The 22,135-nt window shown below is 41.3% G+C and overlaps 1 protein-coding gene and 1 long non-coding RNA gene across 11 annotated transcripts in view; one reads left to right on the top strand and one right to left on the bottom strand.

The window, feature by feature from the left end:
* GAB1 (GRB2 associated binding protein 1) overlaps positions 1-22,135 on the bottom strand; it is a 128,015-nt gene that overhangs the window by 46,963 nt on the left and 58,917 nt on the right. The gene's annotated exons all lie outside the window — the stretch shown is intronic.
* Positions 9,285-10,520, top strand: LOC113907803. Its single transcript, XR_003515285.1, has 2 exons — positions 9,285-9,385; positions 9,786-10,520. It is a non-coding gene; the product is annotated as an uncharacterized LOC113907803 (long non-coding RNA).

Raw genomic sequence — 22,135 nt, 5'->3', positions numbered from 1 at the left:
TCAAAATTCCACATCTCGGGAAACTCCTCTGTCCTAAGCAAACCAGGAAGCAAACTGGTGACAGTAGGAAATTGAGGAAATAAATTAAGATACGCTTCTATGAAGGAGTCTGACACAGTCATTAAAATGATGCCTCTGAATGGCATTTTAAAGATTCCCCCTCCCCCATGGTTTGAAAAATTTCCAAACACTGAGAGGGCTTGGCCAGGAACTAATCTTTTCCATTTTGGAGTAGCTGGAATCTGCTGTGAAGGGAAACTGCAACTCCTTCCTGTCTATCAGTACCTTCTCTGGTGCTCGTCACCTGCTCCAGGTGAAGCTGACTGCTCCAGGGTATCCAGAGCACCTGTGCAAATTTCTATTAGAGTAAGCTTCTCCTGACTGTCATGAAGACCTTTGAACAGCTGTTTCCTACCCAAGATCTTGTCTCATTTCTCTTCCATCTAAGTGCTTAGCAGAGTGCACAGTAGGCAAGGACGTGGTGCCTTAAAAGACCAGTGTGACAACTGTTACCTCAACAAATGGATGAATGACTGAATGTCTCCGGGTGACCCTGAAGATGCTGTCTCTGCTCTTTACAAACCCAGTCTCTGCATAAATTAATGCTATGCCAGACCAACAGTGGGTCTTCTTATTGCTGTAAGAGTTCAGCCACAAATCCTGTCAAATCTCCTCCTCTGCAAGGTTCAGTCAACAAAAAGTGAAACCACTTAATCAAGATTAAGTCAATATGAAACCATATGGAACCATGCCAGTGTGCTACAATCCAGGAACCACAACCTCAGACAAGTCCATACAGTATTGAGACGTCTACGTATTTTAGTTATAAAACATTTATGTTAGTGTATTTAATTATATATACAACTAATTCTCCTATATGTTCAACTTTGGGGGGTGTGTGTCTAATGACATCCCTGTCTCTGAGGGTAGGATGTAATATCATTAAGAGAATAAAGGCAACAAGCCATGTACTGTGAAGAAGTACAGTAAAAATGGACAGGTTTAAGCGAAGAATAAGATGTGAGAACTTTAAATTTTGTTGTTTCAGTGCTAGGAAATTGATATCACATCTGAAAATCACCAGATTTTCTAGCACAGATACAAATTCTAAGTGCAGTTTTAGAGCAATGCTGTCCAGCAGAACTTTCTGCCATGAAGAAAATGACTGTGTTGACCATTACAGCAGCTACTAGTCACATGCAGCTACAAAGAACTTAAAACATGTCTGGTGCAACTCAGGAGTGGATTTTCCAGTTCATTTAATTTAGCCACGAGTGTAGTTGCCATCATGGGACGGTGCTGCTTTACAGTCTATTTCTTCGACTTGAGCAAGAGGCAATACCAACTGCTAAAGAGGTTGCAGTTCTAAATAAGAAAACCCACAACGAATGTTTAAAATTGTGAAATGTTACTGTAGGCTGCTGTGCCTGAGATGCTAACAATTATGTGAATATGTTTCCTGATTTTACTGTGCCCCACAAATGCATGTCCCCTGCATTATTTTTATTAATATTATTCTTGGGAAAAGAACATGCTTGCTTAAATAGTGACTTTTTAAAAAAATATAACACTAATAACACTTTGAAATTAAAAAAAAAAAGTTTATCTTCATAAACCCAACAAGTGTCTAAACTCTTTCTTCTTTAGCTATTCAATTGAAAAGTAATAATTAATTCTGGAAAAAAGCTAGCATTTTTAGTTTCCAGCAAAACATACAAAAACATTCTCCTTTTCTCCCCTGCTTTGTACTGAACAGTCAGAATTCACGATAAAGTAAAACAGTGCTATTTGGATGACACTTCAGAAACAACACTTTCACATTAAGAAGCAGAGGAGAAGCATAAAGTGGTACAAAACAAAATTCCAATTTCCATAACTACATTTATCTTGAATGAGCCAGAATAATGCTTTGTATAATTTTCTTCTTAACATGAAACTCAATCTAAAGCTTCCGGAACAAAAGATATGTGGCAATGAAAGGCTTCCTTGGAAAGGCATGCTTCCAAAGAGATGAATTATGCATTCTGGAGTCATTGACTATAAAGCACATTAAGTTCAGGAGGCAAGGAAGAAGAATCTCACCCAAAGAGAAGTAAGCACAAAGCCGAACACGACGCAAAAATTACTCCACAGATAATGAATGAAGAGGATCTTGGATGGGACCATAGAAGACTGAGCCCGAGTGTTGACAATGATGCTCTCCTCGCTGTCTCCCTTCAGTGATAGAGGGGAGCATTATCCTTTGCAAAGACATGATTATTTGGGGGAAAAACACTTTTTCATTCATGTGACATCCAGATAATCATCTTACCCTGTAAGAAAAGCTGTTGATCATTTACCTCTCTTTTTCAACTAATCAGCACCATCTTGCCCGTTCTATGATGTCTTGGCCCTCAAAAGAGCCCAGCTTTCTTTTTTCGGTCAACTTTCCATCTCCCTCTACACCACCCAAGTCTTATAATCTTTGACCAATAGGAAGACAAAAGGGAAAGACTAGAGATCTCTTCAAGAAAATTAGAGATACCAAGGGAACGTTTCATGCAAAGGTGAACACAATAAAGGACAGAAATGGTATGGACCTAACACAAGCAGAAGATATTAAGAAGAGGTGGCAAGAATACACAGAAGAACTGTACCAAAAAGATCTTCATGACCAAGATAATCATGATGGTGTGATCACTCACCTACAGCCAGACATCCTGGAATGTGAAGTCAAGTAGACCTTAGAAAGTATCACTATGAACAAAGCTAGTGGAGGCGATGAAATTCCAGTTGAGCTATTCCAAATCCTGTAAGATGATGCTGTGAAAGTGCTGCCCTCAGCCAGCAAATTTGGAAAATTCAGCAGTGGCCACAGGACTGGAAAAGGTCAGCTTTCATTCCAATCCCAAAGAAAGGTAATGCCAAAGAATGCTCAAACTACCGCACAATTGCACTCATCTCACATGCTAGCAAAGTAATGCTCAAAATTCTCCAAGCCAGATTTCAGCAGTACATGAACTGAGAACTCCCAGATATTCAAGCTGGATTTAGAAAAGGCAGAGGAACCAGAGATCAAATTGCCAACATCGCTGGATCATTGAAAAAGCAAGACACTTCCAGAAAAATATCTACTTCTGTTTTATTGACTATGCCAAAGCCTTTGACTATGTGGATCACAACAAACTGTGGAAAATTCTTCAAAAGATGGGAATATCAGACCACCTGATCTGCCTTCTGAGAAATCTGTATGCAGGTCAGGAAGCAAGTTAGAACTGGACATGGAACAACAGACTGGTTCCAAATTGGGAAAGGAGTATGCCAAGGCTGTATAATGTCACCCTGCTTATTTAACTTCTATGCAGAGTACATCATGAGAAACGCTGGACTGGATGAAGCACAAGCTGGAATCAAGATTATCGGGAGAAATATCAATAACCTCAGATATGCAGATGACACCACCCTTATGGCAGAAAGTGAAGAAGAACTAAAGAGCCTCTTGATGAAAGTGAAAGAGGAGAGCGAAAAAGTTGGCTTAAAGCTCAACATTCAGAAAACTAAGATCATGGCATCTAGTCCCATCACTTCATGGCAAATAGATGGGGAAACAGTGGAAACAGTGTCAGACTTTATCTTTTTGGGCTCCAAAATCACTGCAGATGGTGACTGAAATTAAAAGACTCTTGCCCCTTGGAAGGAAAGTTATGACCAACCTAGACAGCATATTAAAAACCAGAGACATTACTTTGACAACAAAGGTCTGTCTAGTCAAAGCTATGGTTTTTTCAGTAGTCATGTATGGATATGAAAGTTAGACTATAAAGAAAGCTGAGTGCCGAAGAATTGATGCTTTCGACTGTTGTGTTGGAGAAGACTCTTGAGAGTCCCTTGGACAGCAAGGAGATCCAACCAGTCCATCCTAAAGGAAATCAGTCCTGAATATTCCATTGGAAGGACTGATGCTGAAGCTGAAACTCTAATACTTTGGCCACCTGATGCAAAGAACTGACTCACTGGAAAAGACCCTGATGCTGGGAAAGATTGAGGGAGGGAGGAGAAGGGGACGACAGAGGATGAGACAGTTGGATGGCATTACTGACTCAATGGACATGAGTTCGGGTAAACTCCGGGAGTTGGTGATGGACAGGGAGGCCTGGCGTGCTGCAGTCCTTGGGGTCGCAAAGAGTCAGACACAACTGAGTGACTGAATGGATTGACAGTGGACTGAAAAGAACAGTGACTGGAAGGATTTACATGTACATGATTTAATGCTGAGGACTGGGAGAGAAGGGCTGGGGGAAAGAGAAAAAGACTAGTCCAGGTTCAATGCATGATACTGGATGCTTGGGGCTAGTGCACTGGGATGACCCAGAGGGATGGTATGGGGAGGGAGGAGGGTTCAGGATGGGGAGCACATGTATACCTGTGATGGATTCATTTTGATATTTGGCAAAACTAATACAATTATGTAAAGTTTAAAAATAAAATAAAATTAAAAAAAAAAAAAAAAAGACTAGCTATTTCTGCTGGTCCCATTTGGCAGGACCCAACTCATCCTAAACTCCAAGAAAAACTGCTACCCAAGCTATACAGTTCATAAAAGCTTAAAAAAGAAAGACCATATGTATAATAATATAGACATATCACATGCAGTTGACACAAGATAACTTGTACACTTCTCTGCTTTAAATATGTTAGAAACCCAAGACAATCAGTCATTCACAAAGTGCTGGCATCTGAGGTAACAGATGACAACTGAGTGCACCTGACTTGCCAGCTTGGAAGTTCACTGAAGTCTGCAGAAGCTAAAAATAGCCACACAAACATGTTTACAACATTGTGAAAATACACGATTCACACAGTTTTCTAAATATAAACCTTGAGTTCGAAGCACAGGGATTGGCTCTGGGTTTTCAGAGACGTCACTGGGACGTCCCACACTTGGCCACAGAAATCCACATTTCAGGCTTTTAGTTTAAATATATAATTGGTGGCATTTAACTAGAGTGAAGGTGGAGTGGATCTGGAAGGGAGAGGACAAGCAGGGAAAAAAAAAATGGTATCGCTTCCTCCATTTAATTAGAGGGCTTCAGAAGACCACAAACCCCCAGCTCCTTGTGGTGGGATCAGCCTGTCATGAAATTCTGCAAGAGGATATCCTGTCTATATTTTTCCACCCAGTATACCCACTCTCCGATCTAGTCCCTGCCCCGTTCCTAAGACTGTAGGTGCTACTGCAGTAGATACATGTAGACAGGAAGTCAGATGGAATATGTACATATGTGTAAAAGTGCCTGCAGCCCACTTGGTCCATGAGTAGTGTAGGCATGTTAAAGGCAACAATTCTGTGGCTGTGCTACATGGCTTGTGGGGTCTTATTAATAGTTCCCCGACCAGGGAATGAACTTGTGTCCTTGGCAGTGGAAGCACAGGGTCCTAACCACTGGACCGCCAGCAACAGTTCTAATTCTTGTGCTGTTCCTAAAAAGTGAAATCATTCTAGCTCAAACACAGGGGGAAATTTCTAGCTAAAACCCACAATGCTTTATCAACTGGGATTGCTGGCAGAAGGGGAAGGGTGCGCTAAGACTATAAACATTCAAAGGAGTATGTTATTAGTGTAGGAAAAAAATATTCAGTCTAAGTTATGCAAAATTACTTTTTGTTATTAATTGCTGGATAGAATTTGTTTAGATTTTATCCTCTGCATTTAATTCTAAAAAATCAGCTATTGAAAGAAATAAGAAAAAGAAAAACCTATAGCAAGAGACGTAGCCCTATACTATATATTATAAACTTCAAATGAAGAATCCACATTTCTGGAGGCTATCCAAGATCCAAAAGAAGTGTTCTTCAGAACAAAACTGTGTAAGTTGTACAGGCATTTTTTTAACAAAATAAACGACAATCAACAACAAATTCAACTGAAAAACTGGAGGAAATTATATATAATCCTACCACCATCAAAAATACATTTTTCCATATTTTCATCTAATTTTTATCCATGTACATATATACTTTCAAAGTAGCTAACTTTTTTTAAAAAATTGGAGGATAATTGCTTTACAATGTTCTGTTGGTTTTTGCTGTACAAAAGCGTGCATGAGCTGTTAAGTATACATATGTCCCCTCCCTCCTGTGCCTCCCCACCACCACTGTAGCTCTCTGGGTTATCACAGAGCATCAAGCCGAGGTCCCCGTGCTATCCAGGAGCTTCTCAATAGCCACGTATTTCACACATGGTAGTGTATACGCATCAATGCTAAGCAGCTAACTTTTACAATACAGATGATGTGTTTCTGGTTTCCTGAGCCACACTTCTAACTTTCAGAAGCTTAAAATTCTTGGGTTTAAAATTTGAATTCATTAATATTTCACTAATATTCACTAATATTCATTAATTTTTCAAGGTGTTGCTTATCATGCTAGAATTTACAGAAATAAAGGTGAAGCCCTCATTGAAATGCTTTCTGAAACCTGATAAAGAAAACACACTTGAGGACTGTAAAAACACAGGACATTTATTCACCATGGGCTTCCTTAGCACAGAATCCCAGATACACTCTAGCAATTAAGATATTTAATTACTCAAAGGATGTCCTATGGGGCCTTGTCCAATTTTGTACAGAATGCAGTTAATGCTCTAAGCACATAATGGTGAAAACAAACATGTATTATCTTCTCGAAAGAAATGGCAGCCTCTATTTACCAATAATGGCAATCTCATTCTGTATAGAATGATTTATTAAATCTAACAGAAAAAGAATTTATTCCAGAAAAAAAGACTTTTTGATTCTTCAACTTAACATTAGGCATTGTAAACTGAAGATATTCTCAGAAATGTTTATACCTTAAGATTAAAAGATTAGGCGATCTAGTTATACATTATCTACAATGAACAGAGGATAGTTTGGTCCAAAACTGAGGAGAAACCAAGTATCTCTGGCTTCCCTGGTGGCTCAGTGGTAAAGAATCCACCCGCCGATGCAGGGGACCCAGGGTTTGAGCCCTGGGCAGAGAGATCCCCTGGAGAGGGAAATGGTGACCCCCTGCAGTATTCTTGCCTGGAGAATCCCGTGGACAGAGGAGCTTGGTGGCCTAGAGTCCAGGGGGTCGCAAAGCGTCTGACACGACTTAGCCACTAAACAACAACAACAAAAGTTATCTCTGGTTAAAATCTGACTAGCTTTAAAAAAAGAAAATAAAATCAAAAGCACTGGTTCTATATTTTGTTGAATAACTGACCATGTAAAGACAAATTAACGAGGTTTTCATTTAAAGATTAATATTCTGTAACCCTAGGCTGGCAGAGGTTAATGAGTTTCAGGTAACTAGATCTAATTCTTGAGGAGCAAAGACAAGAAAGAAGAAAGAAAACAAACAAAACAAGACCTTTAGCTAGTCTCCTGGACTTTGAGGTCCCCACACCAACCCCATATGGCTTTCTAATCTTTAGGAGCAGCTGGTGAAGAATAATCAGAAATAAAAACTACCCAGCATTGTAGCCATCATGTACTCCTTGTGGGGAGGAGGACAATTCCTTACAGAGGTGGGGTGGGGGGCGGTGGGAGGCAGAAACTACTGGCTGTAAAATAGGCTACCAGGATGCACTATACAACATGGGGAATATAATCAATACTTTATAATAACTGCCAACGAAGTATAACCTTTAAACATTTTATTAAAAATTATAAAAGAGTTGAAAGGGAAAAAAAAGAAGAATCCCTTCTTTGCCCTCTCAGCCTAGTCCTTTCACCAAATGGCTTAGGGAGCAGTTGCACGTAAGCATTTGTTATGTGCAGCCTCCTAAGAACTCTCTCTTCACTGCTCTAGTCTCAAAACCTAACCCACACAATGCTTGACAAAAGTAGGAACCCAATGAGTGGTTACTGAGTGAATGAATGAAGAAGAATATTCACGGATAAGGTGGACCTCACAGGGACCATCATTATGGTCGTCCACAAATAATAATTAGTGGTTTGAGGTTCGATGCCAGAAACACGCTAGAAAACCAAAAGAAATATACTGTGATAATGTATTAATTGGGAAACTATCATTAAGCCTGAATAAGCATTTACACTTAAAATATATAGCTATAAGCATGATAAAGATGCCATTACGTGAAATACACAAAATAGAAAGACCTTCCCCTAAGGTATCCAGAAAGAGTAGCAAACACAGGCAATGCACTGAATAGGTTTCCTTTATATTCCGTTCTGTTGTCTGCCCCCTAGTGGAGTCCTCATGAGCAGAGAAAACGTAAGAAAGGCTGGCACTACAGAAATCAGGAAAACCCAAACCAGAACCGAACAAAGTGCAAGGCACAACGAGCTTACTTCGCACTTCTACGAATCAGTCACTCAAGGACAGAAAGCTAACTTCCAAATTCCTATTCAACACTTTTGCTCCGAAGACAAAACTCTTGTATCAGCTTCGGTAGGTTCACTCTTTCCTTATGCACCTTTGGACCTTTCCTCATTACCTTTTAAGGAGAAGTTGGCATCTCTAGATGGCATCTCTAGGTGGCATATGGGTTTCTGGATCTTTAAGAAGACAATTTACTAACTGCTAGTTTCTAAGTTCACGCGGTCAGCCTGCTTTAATCTCTGGTGTTTTCAGGTGTCTTTGACATGAGTGGCTAAAACAGAATCACTTCTACAAAGATGCCTCTGGCAAGCTCTGTATTCATTTCACTGCACTTCAAATCGAGGGGCCGGTAAAGTGAAACAGAGACGCTCAACAGCGATGGCAGACGTGGCTGAGTGACTCCTCCCAGAAAGCAGGCTTATCTCCATGGGGATCTTTCTGTCTGGAGAGGGGTGTGGGTTTTGTCTATGATCTCATCTGCTGCAGCAGCCGACTCGCCTCCAAACCGGCGGCCCATTTTATACCCGAGTTTCGCACTAACATGTACAGTTCTTTAAATATGAAGATGACAGACACTGCTACTGACTTACGTAAACAACCAGTCACGTGACCCCCTCCACTCCTTATGACTGGTGACACACCTCTGCGAGCCAACCGGCCAGGGTTACAGAAACTTCACTAACTGAACAAAACATCCGAAAATCACTCCTGAAAGGAGATACAAGTCTTAAGCGTTTCGAGGCTTCAGTGACCCAGTGGTTCTACTTCTTAACCTCCGAAAGAATCAGAATGCTAAATAACTTAAAAGTGAAAGTGAAGTCGCTCAGTCGTGTCTGACTCTTTGCGACCCCATGGACTGTATGTAGCTTACCAAGCTCCTCTGTCCATGGGATTTTCCAGGCGATAGTACTGGAATGGATTGCCATTTCCTTCTCCAGAGGATCTTCCCGATCCAGGGATCGAACCCATGTCTCCCACATGGTAGACAGATGTTTTACCGTCTGAGCCAAGAGATGTGATACCAGATTTTCTCCCGTATGTAAGTACTTGCACATCTAAAACTCCTACACTGGTAAGAGCTATTTCCCAGAATTGTATAAAACAATCAAATAAGAGGATCCATACCAAAAAACATTCAGAGATGAATAAAGGGACTAAAATAAACAGTTCCCTTAATTATCATATTTACCGCCCTTTGTAGAAGTGCATTAGTATGATAGTTCTGGCAGGTTCTAAAAACAGTTCATTTCCAGTGATTTATGACTATATCTTACATGTGACACAGTTATCAGCTTTAAACACCCTCACCAGCTTTTTCATGGAGGAAACAGAGAGGCCCAAATCAGGGGAGATGGAGCAGTCAAGGTTTATTTTAATAAGCAAATGCTCAGGGTAGAGGAACACAAGATGTAACTTTTTTTTTTTTTTTCTGTTCTCAGACTGCTGTGAATGCTATGAAAGGCGAGAGGAATGAGAAGACAGCTGAAATACATCTTCCTCTGTTCATTTATCTTTTCCCTTTGGACAAACCCTCGGCAACAGGAAGTATCAAGAACACAGAGGAAAACTCTGTGCTGGTAATGCCTTCCCGACTTTCTTGTTGCTCAGACCTCTACTACAAAGGCAAGGAACAGCAAATTTCCACCTTTGAGGACCCTCAAAAGATTTACTCCAAGCATCAAGGCTCCTATGTCAGGAAGAAGGGATGTGGGGGAACTTCCCCAGCTTTCTATACTTGGATGTTATGGATTCTTCGGTTAATTTTTATCTGCTGTTTTACTACCACATTATTTATAGAGGGCAAAGTAGCTAAAAAACTGACTTTCTTAAAACTTACTATGTTTAGACAATGATATCACTACTAAATTTGAAATATGATATTATGATATAATTCTTCAAGCATGCTTATATATCTAATTTAACGTTTTGAAGTCTGTTCAAGTGATTCATTAAAATGAGTAACAAGGGAACAAATGAGACAGCTGTTGTGTTTGTAGATCTGATTTGCAGCATGCCGTTTGAGCTCAACAAGCTACTCAAGAAAAGAACTGTTCCTATTCTCAAATAATTACATTTTAAAAATCAGTGCAGTATCTCTATTAAAGACTTAAGTTTATACAAGTAGTGCTAACTTTCTGCGTGCTATGAAATTAAACTTACAGCATTCATCACAATTTGTAATCATACTGATTATTTTGTTTGATGGTTGGTTTAGCATCTTCTCTCTCCAAGGAGACAATAAGGAATTAAGAGGAGACTGAGTCTCTCCAGTCCACCAAGCTTCTAGCACGTCGGATGATATGACAGGTGCTGAATAAAGATATGTATATTAAAATGTTCTATTAAATTCATATCTGCAGAAGGTCAAACATCAAGTTGTACAGAAGAACTTATCACACAATACTATAATCCCACCGCAGGCATCCTCACCCTGAGCTGGACTCTAAAGAGAAGCTAGTCCTGGTTTGGGCTTCTCTTGGTGATTACCCTGGGTTGGTTATTCCTGGTTTAACCCCTCACCACAGACCCATTCTCCACCTGTCTCTGTGTCTGGGGAAGAGGTGAGTGTATTTATCCCCCTTTTTCCCAGCTTTACCTAATTCCTGAACACAGAGCCCCTGGGTGGTTACTTATTGTTTCAGGGCTCAGGGGTCTGGTATACACAGCTTTTTAAATGAGCATTTATTATTTCCACCCCTGTTCCTCCAGCCCTAAGGGTATCAGGACCCTCATGTAAGCCCAAGCCACAGCACCATAAGTAGTTCCTTCATTAAGGTCTGCATTTGAACCATATGAACTGAGTCTCTTCCCTGTGCATAAAAGATACATCTTATTTCCAAACACTATGCTTCTACATGACTTCTCATTTTCAGACATAAACCATGGAGGTCTAGCTTTGACAGCTCACTTTCCCCCTCTGCCTCTTCCCCGCTTCCTCCCAAAGTAGCGGTAACCCCAGTTCAGCCCCTCGACCAGATGGATTCTGCACCACATACTAAGCCACTGTGTGGTTTATCAGGCATAGAGCAATTTTCTAGGAACAATTTGCTTTCATTCCCCTCCTCCATCTTTCCTCAATGACCTCCCACTGCCTAATTTTCATCTGCTATCCACATAACTCTCACACTATCAAGGCTGATAACACATTCTGTCCTATAACCATCTCAATTTTGTTGTTTTTTTTTTAGAAACTCTATAAAGATTGACTGTAAGAGTTTAAAGTCAATAAAGGGCATTTATACTCTCATGACCATGGATATGTTTTTTCCCATGGCCCCTTGGGACTAGGACTGCACTGGCTTCTTGGCTTGTGCAGGGTCAGCATCATTAGCTGCAGGCCATACAACGGAGAATGCTCCTCGGGTTAAGGTTTAATGGAATCTCTGTTTTCTACTTCATCAATTCCCTTTATCAGATCATCAACCTTTCCCAAGCCTCCCACTGTAACGCCTGCTTATCAACCCTCTCCTTTCCTAGGTCCACTCTACTTGAGTCCTCCCTTGCCCCAACTTCTGCTTCAACAGGGGATCCTTCTGTGATTTCCTGCTGTATTTTCCCAGGGTGGGTCCACCAAGCCCTGCAGGCCATGCTTTCCTCCTTCTTGGTTTATTCCTCATTTTGTTACAGCCAAACCCTAAGAAAGGGTATATGGAAGGTACGCCTTAAAAGATGATAGCAAAAAAGATGCATGCACCCACTGTTCACAGCAGCACACTCTATAATACCCAAAGACATGGAAGCAACCAAAACGTCCATTGACAGATGAATGGACAAAGAGGGTGCGGCATATACATATACGCACACACACATATACACAATGGAATACTGCTGCTGCTGCTGCTAAGTCGCATCAGTCGTGTCCGACTCTGTGTGACCCCATAGACTGCAGCTCACCAGGCTCCCCCGTCCCTGGGATTCTCCAGGCAAGAACACTGGAGTGGGTTGCCATTTCCTTCTCCAATGAATGAAAGTGAAAAGTGAAAGTGAAGTTCTCAGTCGCGTCCAACTCTCCGCGACCCCATGGACTGGAGCCCACCAGGATCCTCCATCCATGGGATTTTCCAGGCAAGAGTACTGAAGTGGGGTGCCACTGCCTTCTCCCAATGGAATACTACTTAGCCACAAAAAACCATGTTATTTGCAGCAACATGGGTGAACCTAGAAATCATCATACTAGGCAAAGTCAGAAAAAGAAAGACAAATACGGTAGGATCGCACGTATATGTGAAATCCAAAATATGATACAAATGAACTTATCTACAAAAGAGAAACAGATTTACAGACATTGACAACAGACTTGTGGTGGCCAAGAGGGGATGAGCATGGGGGAGGAACAGTTTGGAAGTTTAAGATTAACAGATACGTGCTACTATGTATAAAACAGATTAAAAAAGGACCTACTGTACAGCACAAGGAACTATATTTGATATAATAACCTATAACAGAAAAAAATCTGAAAATGAACACACACACACACACATTTGTGTAACTGGATCACTTTGCTGCACACCTGAAACGAACACAACCTAAATCAGCTATACTTCAATAAAAACAATGTTTAAATTAATTGATTTTTTAAAAATGGCAGCAGAGCATAGTGGTTAATAACATTGTATAATCAATTGCTATCAGAAAGAACACTGTTTTAAATATTGGTACTTATTATGCTATTCTCTTCGAATAAAGGGAACAATAATACAGTCTGCTCTCCATATCTGTATGTTGCTCATTCATAGTTTCAACCGATCTTGGATCAAAAATATTTGGAAAAAAGAAACTCCAGAAAGTTCCAAAGAGTGAAACGTCAATTTACCCTTTCAGCAACTATTTACACAACATCTACATTGTACTACGTATCACAGATAATCTAGAGGTGATTTAAAAGTCTACAGGAGGGGACTTCCCTGGTGGCACCGTGGATAAGAACCTGCCTGCCAATGCTGGGGACACGGGTGCCATCCTGGGATGGGATTCCACTCGGTGTGGGGCAGCTAAGTCCATGTGCCACGACTACTGAGCCTGCACTCTAGGGCCCTGGAGCTACGACTACTGAAGCCTGTGCTCCACAATGAGAGAAGCCACTGCAATGAGAAGCCCAAGCTCCGAAACAAAGAGCAGCTGCTGCTTGCTGCAACCAGAGCAAGCCCTCGTGAAAGCCACGAAGACACAGCACAGCCAAAAATTAAATAAATACAAAAAAAAAAAGTCTATAGGAGGATGTGCAATAAGCCATTTTATATAAAGAACTTGAGCATCCATGGATTGTGGTATTCGAGGTGGGTCCTGAACCCCTCCCCCTCAGATACCAAGGGCCAACTGTATTTTAAAACCTCTCTCAAACATTTTTAGTGACAACTAAAGGCTTTAACTGCCTGAGTTATGGGTATCTAGCAATCTTACACTTTACCATTTATAATATTACTTGGGCTTCCCTGGCGGCTCAGACAGTAAAGAAACTGCCTACAATGCAGGAGACCCGGGTTTGATCCCTGGGTCAGGAAGATCCCCTAGAGAAGGCAATGGCAACCCACTCCAGTATTCTTGCCTGGACAATTCCATGGACAGAGGAGCCTGGTGGGCTGCAGTGCATGGGGTCACAACAGTTGGACATGACTGAGCGACTGAAGCTGTTACAATATTATTAACCCATGAAAACATAGATTTCATGTTGTTTCTTTTATGTGCTCAACTGTTCATGGGTTTAAAACAGAATTCATTCAAAATTTAAAGTATTCTTAAAATATCCTTCTCAGCGCAAAAACGGCTAGAATGACACCAGCTGACAACCTACATGTGTCTGGGGAGGATATTTCAGTGGAAATGACAAATAACTGTATTTAATCTATTTATTCATTCACTCATCCAAAAATATTTACTGAGCAACTTCAGGTACCACTATTTTGGCTCCTGGAGAAACGTTTAGTAGTTCACAAAACAAAAACTGGGACTTCCCTGGTGGTGCAGGGGTTAAGACTCTGAACTTCCACTGCAGGAGGCACAGGTTTCATCCCTGGTCAGGGAACAAGGATCCTTCATATGCATGCCATGCGGCTTGGCCAAAAAACCCAAAGTAACACACACACACAAAAATTCACCTACCTCAGCAAATGTAACTTCTAGCAGAGGAAGAGAAACCCAAGTAAATGAGCAGGACTGATTTTAATTCTGTAACTGCTAGGAAGGAAAACCAAAGTCAATCTGAAAGTGATAACGTTATCTGAACAATCTGAAGGCGAGGCGGGAGGTGATTATAGCTCTCCCGTAAAATGTAGTTTAGTACAGGAAGCCACCACTATTCCTAATACAGTCCCACTGGGCAGTGACGATGATCAAGCTCTCAGGATCAGATCCTGGAAGCTGCACTCTTGAAAAGCTCTGCAGTCTTGTCTTTTCAAAGTTCTCCATCAGCTAATAAGATGAGGTAATAATCAATGCAAGGCTTCACTGTGTTATCTCTGTGCGAGGCCATTACTCTAGTCCCCTGACATCATCAAATACCAATCCTGGACCACTCATCTCTCTGGTGCAATATCCACAAACGGAATAAACAACCCGAGTAAAACAGAAGGAAAAAGAATGAATTTTACTTCAATCATTTTTTTGGTGTGTTTCTTTTAACACTTTCTACTTTCTGTAAATAACTAAGTTCGTTCTTCCCCAACCTGGGAGCGAATCAAGGGGCACTAGAGAGGAGAAGGCAATGGCACCCCACTCCAGTACTCTTGCCTGGAAAATCCCATGGATGGAGGAGCCTGGTAGGCTCCAGTCCATGGGGTCGATAAGAGTCAGACACGACTGAGCGACTTCACTTTCATTTTTCACTTTCATGCACTGGAGAAGGAAATGGCAACCCACTCCAGTGTTCTTGCCTGGAGAATCCCAGGGACAGCGGAGCCTGGTGGGCTGCCATCTATGGGGTCGCACAGAGTCGGACACGACTGAAGCGACTTAGCAGCAGTAGCAGCAGCAGAGAGGATGAAGAAAAGTATTCAGAAATGCAACAAATGTTAAGAATAAGAATAACGGTGATGAAGGCAAGTGGCTAAAGGCAGTAAAACTACTTGGCGTCATAAATATTCAAAATGTGATGATTTTGCATATATATATGTGACAAGTTTTCTGAGGGAGCATACCTTACATACAATGTGTATTTTGTGAACAGTCCTTGACTTGAGGCTGAAAATTTATTTCTGCAGAGGAAAATGATCACAGGCGACAGGCTTTCCTTCAAATGGGAGCAATTAAACTGGATGCACAGAGTAAGGAAGGTGGGCTCGAAAGGGAAGGAGACACAGTAATACTGGTCACCCAGAAGAAAGCCCGCCAGCCTTCCTTCTGACATGGTCTTTCTCTTCTTCTGCTGACAGCCTGGTGTGTTCTTGCTTCCTCTTTTTTTCTCTAACCATTATCCTCTCTCTGAATGCTTGCATTTCCACTTTAGTTCTTCTCGTGCTTGTCATAAGTAACATTGAAGAAAGTCTGTTTACTTTGTTTTAAAGTGACACGTTTAATGTTCTTTTCTGAATCTAAAAAGAAGGTATCTTTATTATTTCCTTTTATGCTTTTAAGCATTTTTTTTTTTTTTTACGTCTAAGCATGGGTCTGTCTTGATGTCTTTTTTCAGTTAAGTCAGCACTGTTAGAAATAAAATGGATCTTAAGCTGAAAATGGTCTTGGATAATTTGCTCGTTCATCAGCTGAAAGCAAAGGCTAGTCTAGCTGAGCTCTCAAAGACTGTTCCCACCACAACAGTAATAATAATCATTGACATTTATTGGGTACTAAGTACTAGGCACTGTGTGTGTGTGTGTGTGTGTGTGTGTGTGTGTGTGTGCGCGTGTGTGTGTGTGTGTGCGTGTGTGTGTGTGTGTGTGCGCGTGTGTGTGTTAGTTGCTCAGTCATGTGTTCAACTCTCAGCGACCCCATGAACTGTAGCCCTCCAGGCTCCTCTGTCCATGGAATTCTCCAGGCAAGTATACTGGAGTGGGTTGCCATTCCCTTCCCCAGGGATCTTCCTGACCCAGGGATCGAACCCGGGTCTCCTGCATTGCAGGCAGTTTCTTTACGGCCAAGCTACTCGGGAAGCCCCAGGCACTGTACTAAACACTAAACATTAACACAGTTCTCACCACAACCCTGTAAGGTTGGCACTGTAACGATTCCCATTTATAGAAGAGAAAACACATCACAGAGAAATTAACTTGCTGTAAATGGTAAAGCCAGGGTTTGAACCAATGTCCCCCTGACCCTAAGAGTCTGTACCTTAACCACTTAACACGATACAGGAGGCAGCAAACTTTTTTGTAACGGGTCAGATAGCAGATATTTTAGGCACTGCAGGCTACACATGGTTTTGTCTCATATTCTACTTCTTTTTATTTTTTTACAATTTTTTAAAAAATGTAAAAGTTTTCTTTGGTGGCTGAGACAGTAGAGAAACCACCTGCAATGCAGGAGACCCAGGTTTCATCCCTGGGTTGGGAAGATCCCCTGGAGAAGCAAATGGCAACTCACCCTGGTATTCGTGCCTGGAGAATTCCATGAACAGAGGAATACACTGGCGGGCTACAGTCTATTAGGTCGCAAAGAGTTAGACACAAAAGAGTGAGTAACACACAGATGTTAAGAAGCCAATCAGACCTACAGGCTAGAGTTTGCTGACCCCTGCGATATGACTTTATCAATTCAGATGAGTCACTACTTTTCATTTAGACAAATTTAGATAGAAGCAAAGGTGAAAGGTTTTAGACAGGTAGCTCATAATCTTTAGTCCATGAATGTCCAATAGCTACTGATGATGGGATGCCATTAAAACAGTAAGTGAAAGTGAAAGTGTTAGTCACTCAGTCATATCCCACTCTTTTCAACCCCATGGACTGTAAAACAGTAAAGGAAAAAAAAAATGCAAACATCTTCAAAGCAACCTAACTGTCCATCAACAGATGAACAGATAAAGCAGATGTGGTATATACAATGGAATACTACTCAGCCATTAAAAAAAGAATAAAATTTTGCCATTTGCAGCACCATGGATGGATTTGGAGGGTATCATGCCAACAGAAATAAATCAGACAGAGAAAGAAAAATACTGTATGATATCACTTATACACAATGAACTAGTGAATATACCAAAAAAGCAGACTCACAGGGAAGAAACTAGTGGTTACCAGTAGGGAGAGAAGGGGGAGTGACAATATAGGGGTATAGGATTAACAAGTACAAAATAAGCTACAAAGATATACTGTACAAAACAAGGAATATATCCAACATTTTATAATAACTATAACTGGAGCATACCCTTTAAAACTTATGAGTCACTATACTGTACACTTATAACTTACATAATATGGTACAGCAACTATAGTTCAATTTGAAAAGAAAGAAAATGTAAAAAAACATCAGAATCAAAGAATTGTAGGGGGTTTATGAACACATGGAAGGACATAGAGCTTATGGACATGAACGTACAGCTATCACTGATGGGAATTCACTAAAAAAAAACCTAAGTGAGCCTCAGCAACCTAGGATTTCACAAGTAGAAAACTCTGGATATCCCTATCATTATCTGTTGGACAAAACTACTATTGTAATCTGCTTCCTGACACCCAACAATAGCATCTGCATTTATTTTTGGCCGTAGCACATGGCAGGTTGAATTCTTAGTTCCCTGACCAGGGATCGAACCTCTACCCCCAGAGTTGGAAGTGTGGAGTCTTAACCACTGGACCTCCAAGGAAGTCCCCGGCATCCGCATATTAAAAAACGCCTTCTTTTTCAAAGTCTTTCATCCCAGTTCACTGTTGAATTATCAAAATATTCATTATTTTCAATGTCAGAGATTAAAGAAGGGCAGCTAATTAACTCCTAGCTCAAGTCCCCTGAGGAATTTGGAAATTGTTGAGAATCTGAACTTCGTCTATCGGAATTCTTCCTGGGCCTCCGGCAAGATCCTACTCACATAAAATATTAACACGTCATCATTACCTACCACCCTCTTAAGATTTCAGAATTCTTGAAATAAGATTTATAGGCTCCATATATTTCACTACAACTTAATTTTCCTTTAAAAAACAAAAGTTCTATTTTTTTTTTTGTTCACATGTGCACTGATTCATGTTGATGTATGGCAAAAAACCACTACAATAATATAAAGGAATTATCCTCCAATTAAAATAAATAAATTAATTAAAAAACAAAAGCTCTGTTTCGACAGTCAGTAATCATTTTGCTAAATGAAATCAGAAACTAAGAATTTAAGCCCTTTTTTTGACTCTCCAAGTCAGGTCAAACAGGGCAATCTACAAAATCCCACCTCACAGAAAAGTTACTTCCTTAGAAGTAAACACGTGAAATTTGGTTCCGGGTATAAGCTGTTATTTGTTTTTCTCACTTTGGTGGGGGAAAAATAAAAACTGAGAAACAGTCTCACTTCTACTTTCTTTGCTATCAACTTTGGACCATTGGCTTAAAATAAACTCAGCTATTTTCAGTGGTTAGGCAAAGGGTTACTTATAAAAACAAAAACCAATGCCAACTCACATACGAGCATTACTTGAGTACAAAAGAGTCTAGAGTAAGTTATTTGTCAAGTCTAAAATTGTAGGTTTTTAAAAATATTATGGAGAGACTTGGGGCCATTATTTCATTCCTTCTCATTGTTTCTTAACAACTGCTAAATGCACAAGAATAAAAGAACGTGGAGATCATTTTTCTAAGCATTTAAAAACATTTGCTCTAATACGAGATCTTTACTCTCAACTTGACTCGGCCGTCTTCAAGAATCTGTACATTTCTTCTGTTGAGAAGAGTTGCTTACTTAGTAGTTCATTTCTTTTCCCTTAAGCACTTTTATTTATTTATTTTTTTTAATTGGAGCATAGTAGGCATCCCCGGTGCCTCGGTGGCAAAGAATCTGAGAGACAGATTCAGTCCCTGGGTCGGGAAGACCCCATGGAGAAGGGAATGGCGACCCGATCCAGTATTCTTGCCTGGGAAATGCCATGGACAGAGGACCCTGGTGGGCTACAGTCCCTAGGATTGCAAAGGGTTGGACACAACTTAGTGACTAAACAATAACAAAATAGTTGCTTTACAACAGAGAGACGTGGGTGGACCTAGAGACTGTCATACAGAGTGAGTCAGAAAGAGAAAAAAAAAATCGCATGTTACTGCATATATGTAGAATCTAGAAAATGGTACGGACTTTGAATTACTTTGAATTTGGTTTGAATTATTTCTTTAAAATGCAGAAACTCCTGTATTTCAACTCTGTCTTTTCTTTGGCAAGAGTGACAAGTTAGAGATAACCTCAGAGAATATTTATGTGATTGTTTCCTTTAGCACAAGGGCTTTCCTGGTGGCTCAGATGGTAAAGAACTGCCTGTAGTGGAGGAGACCTGGGTTTGATCCCTGGGTCTGGATCGGGAAGATCCCCTGGAAAAGGCATGGCTACCTACTCCAGTGTTCTTGCCTGCAGAATCCCATGGACACAGGAACACAAAGTATATCTTTGAAAGAGAAAACTCAAGATGAATAAGGCTTCTCTGTGCAACTCTTTTCTCTGTGTTCTTTTCTGTGCTTTGAAATAACTTCTTGCTCCTAGAAAAAGTTTCTCTAGAAGCTACTGTCCTTTGTTCTCGCCTAGTAAGCTAAGGGGTTAAGTTTAATTTACAGAGCGGGCCTTTCAAGATGAATATAGCTAATCAGCTTTCCCTCCCTTTCAGCATATCTCTACCCCTTCTGCATCTTTCTTCCCACCCCTGCCACTCCCTCTAGGCTCACCTAGATTTGTGGTTTAAAGGATCCCTTCCTTCAAAGAGCAGCTAACCTCTTGGTGGTGGTTTAATTGCTAAGTGGTGTCCAACTTTGGCGACCCTACGGACTGAAACCAGTCAGGCTCCTCTGTCCACGGGATTTCCCAAGCAAGAATACTGGAGGGGGTTGCCATTTCCTTCTCCAGGGCATCTTCCTGACCCAGGGATTGACTCCTGCATTGCAGGCAGATTCTTTACCGACTGAGCCACCAGGGAATCCCATTAGGGCTAACCTCTCAGGGGACACACAAATTCTGTGCTGCAACAGCTTTTTCACTCCTCTTCCCCTAGAGCAAGGATATTGAAACCCTTCTTTGAGAAGTTAAAAAGTTCCTTCAGGTTTTAACATCGTATAGGAAAACCCGAACAAATTTTTGGCCAACCCAATTATTTTTCAATAAATAAATAATGGTTGCATTGATTAAGCCGGTGCTCCCCCAGGTATGTTTCTCCATCCTTCTATTATGAATGTCTAGATACATGCCACCCAGTGAGAAATTCCACTTCCAGCCTCTCAGGCAGCCAGATGTGGCCAGCTGACTTAATTCTCTCAAAGGGAGAGTGACCCCAGGGGTCTGTACCTTTTCTGGGGCTGGGCCTGAACATATGGGGCATGGCACCTCCACACTCTTTCCCCTCCCTCCAAGCTTGGACACAGAAGTGCTAACTACCTTGCTCTGACCATGAAGATGGGACTCTATGATGTAGGGGAGGATGGAGTCACAAGGTAGAAGGAACCTGGGTCTGGCAGAACAGTTTCTGCAAGGAGCATGACTGCCTTTCTTTGCAAGCCCGGATGCACTAACTGAAGTTGAATCTTCTTTAATTCACTGCATTTGGGGGTCTCTTTGTTCCAACAGCATGGGTTTTATCACAGTCGCCACAGCACCGCTACCTAGCAGTACATTTTCCTCTGAGGTAAATAAAGTCACTGTTCCCAGTTTCCAGATGAAGAAACACAGACTTGGAAGACTAAGTGACTTCTTTCAAGGACAAAAGCATGGTGCAACGTTCAAAACTGCAGGTCTGCTCGATGCAAATGCCCACCCACGACACTGCAGTGTCCACTGCAGATCACTGTGTAACTCATCCCACTCTGATTCAGATTTTTCGGCTCTGTTATCTCTTACATATCCAGAACAGATATGTTATCTCAAAATGAAGGGGTATCAATTATATTTGGGGTGCTCATCAGTTCAGTTCAGTCGCTCAGTCTTGTCTGACTCTTTGTGACCCCATGAATCGCAGCACGCTAGGCCTCCCTGTCCATCACCAGCTCCCGGAGTTCACTCAGACCCACGTCCATTGAGTCAGTGATGCCATCCAGCCATCTCGTCCTCTGTCGTCCCCTTCTCCTCCTGCCCCCAAGCCCTCCCAGCATCAGAGTCTTTTCCAATGAGTCAACTCTTCGCATGAGGTGGCCAAAGTACTGGAGTTCAGCTTTAGCATAATTCCTTCCAACGAAATCCCAGGGCTGATCTCCTTCAGAATGGACTGGTTGGATCTCCTTGCAGTCCAAGGGACTCTCAAGAGTCTTCTCCAACACCACAGCTCAAAAGCATCAATTCTTTGGCGCTCAGCTTTCTTCACAGTCCAACTCTCACATCATACATGACCACTGGAAAAACCATAGGCTTGACGAGACGGACCTTTGTTGGCAAAGTAATGTCTCTGCTTTTGAATATGTTATCTAGGTTGGTCATAACTTTCCTTCCAAGGAGTAAGCATCTTTTAATTTCATGGCTGCAGTCACCATCTGCAGTGATTGTGGAGCCCCCAAAAATAAAGTCTGACACTGTTTCCACTGTTTCCCCATCTATTTCCCATGAAGTGATTGGGACCAGATGCCATGATCTTCATTTTCTGAATGTTGAGCTTCAAGCCAACTTTTTCACTCTCCACTTTCACTTTCATCAAAAGGCTTTTTAGCTCTTCACTTTCTGCCATAAGGGTGGTGTCATCTGCATATCTGAGGT

The sequence above is a fragment of the Bos indicus x Bos taurus genome, chromosome 17 (genome assembly GCF_003369695.1).
Source record: "Bos indicus x Bos taurus breed Angus x Brahman F1 hybrid chromosome 17, Bos_hybrid_MaternalHap_v2.0, whole genome shotgun sequence".
Taxonomy (NCBI): domain Eukaryota; kingdom Metazoa; phylum Chordata; class Mammalia; order Artiodactyla; family Bovidae; genus Bos; species Bos indicus x Bos taurus.
The sequence above is the reverse complement of the archived record's forward strand: the minus strand, read 5'-3'. Positions and strand labels throughout refer to the sequence as shown.